This window comes from Acyrthosiphon pisum, unplaced genomic scaffold, assembly GCF_005508785.2.
Source record: "Acyrthosiphon pisum isolate AL4f unplaced genomic scaffold, pea_aphid_22Mar2018_4r6ur Scaffold_1099;HRSCAF=1571, whole genome shotgun sequence".
NCBI classification, from domain to species: Eukaryota; Metazoa; Arthropoda; class Insecta; order Hemiptera; family Aphididae; genus Acyrthosiphon; species Acyrthosiphon pisum.
In genome coordinates this window covers 3,029-4,840 of record NW_021759333.1, presented here as the reverse complement: position 1 = coordinate 4,840, position 1,812 = coordinate 3,029, and the positions used below count along the sequence as shown (strand labels likewise).

Below are 1,812 nucleotides of genomic sequence, written 5' to 3'. Positions count from 1 at the left end.
TAATTTTAAAATAATAGACTGAAAAATGTAATAAGTCTCAACAAAAAGAAATACTTTCATTAAAAGAACAATTGAATAGAGTTCCACTGGATTTTGAAACATGGTTACTGAGCGTTTATCACATTTATTTTCACCAACACAAATAGAGTTGCTTTTACGACCCAAACATAAAGTGTTTCGATGGACTCCAGAAGATATTTCTTCAGCAATATCTTTAAGAAGTATTTCTACTAAGGCGTATAGATATTTACAGGATAAAAAAAAATTTCCATTACCGGGTAATATTACTTTATTTTATTAAAATAATATTTGTTAGAACAAAATTATAGTTTAAATTTAAAAATAAAAATAATTGCTCAAATTCTTTCTTCTTCAAGAGGTGAGCTGAGTATAATGATTCCATTAGTTACTTAATAATTAATGTAGTTTGATTCATTCATTCTAGGGCTTTCTACTCTCAGGCAATGGGTTTCAAACTTTCAAGTGGAACCAGGGTTGTTAACAAATGTGCTTACATTAATGCAAGCTAAAGGTAATTTATGAGAATATTGTATTTAATAAAAAATTACATTACATTGATAAATCCACATGTTAAAGGTGTCCATTTAACTTCTGAAGAGAAAATTACAGTGTTATCATTTGACGAGACTTATGTTTCTCATAGAATATGCTATGACAAAAAGTATGAGAAAGTGTATGGACCGCATAAGTGTGTTCAAACCGTTGTGGCTAGAGGTAAAACATTTTTGACAACTGTTTAACATACCTGTAAAGAAAATATAAAATTTTTAATGTTTAAAATATTATATTTAATTAGGTTTAATAGGAAATTGGAAACAGCCAATCTATTATAATTATGATACTCCTATGGATAAGGATATATTATTAAAAATTATAGAGGAACTATATAAAGTTGGGTATGATGTTGTAGCAACTGTCAGTGATATGGGGCCTACAAACATTGGCTTATGGCGTACTTTAAATATAAATATGGAGAACACATCATTTAAGCATCCTATTTCTAATAATAATGTCCATGTGTTTGCAGACGTACCTCACCTAATGAAACTAGCTAGGAACCATTTCCTTGACAAGTTACATTAATATAAACTTATAAAATTGAATAGATAAATTAATAAAATTGTTCTTTCAGAGGATTTATTCTTCCCGATGGAAAGTATATAGGGAAAGATATACTGCAAGAGTTACTAAATTTAAATGCAGGGAAAGATTTTAAATTGGCTCATAAACTTACAGAGCGTCACATTAATGTCAAAGGATCTGAACGAATGAATGTAAGGTTAGCCGTCAATGTATTTTCTAATACAGTGTCAAAGGCACTTTCGTTCTGTGGCCAACAACATATGATTGATAAGTACAACTGGAAAGAAGTAAGAAGTGTATTAATATATAAAATTAATTTATCATGTAATACAATACATATTATTAGGCTTCTGAGGTCATTGGACTTTTTAATGATTGGTTTGATTTATTGAATACACAACACAAATTCGATAAAGGAACTGAAAGTTATGGTCTAAATTTAGAAAAACAAAATGATTTATTAACAAAAATGACAAATTTCATTACAAATATGAGAGTTCATGGAAAGAATTATCTTTTACCATTTCAAAAAGGTAAAAATATTATTTTTAAATCTATACAATTTTTTAATTTAACCTTTTATGTTTCTAGGTATAGCTATCTCAAATACATCACTTGTTAATTTGTTTAACGATTTAAATGCAAGAGGGCTGTCTTTTATTTTAACAAGGAAATTAAACCAGGATGTTGTTGAGAACCTCTTTAGTT

General features: G+C 28.0%; 1 long non-coding RNA gene across 2 annotated transcripts; it reads right to left on the bottom strand.

Moving 5' to 3' along the window:
• Positions 1 to 532: 532 nt before the first annotated feature.
• Positions 533 to 1,804, bottom strand: LOC107885448. Of its 2 annotated transcripts, XR_001680428.2 has the most exons (3): positions 1,441 to 1,804; positions 1,256 to 1,381; positions 533 to 766 (listed from the first exon to the last, which is right to left on the bottom strand). It is a non-coding gene; the product is annotated as an uncharacterized LOC107885448 (long non-coding RNA). The 2 variants fall into 2 exon arrangements; XR_003839904.1 differs by lacking the exon at positions 1,441 to 1,804 and having other exon boundaries at positions 1,256 to 1,427.
• Positions 1,805 to 1,812: the final 8 nt, after the last annotated feature.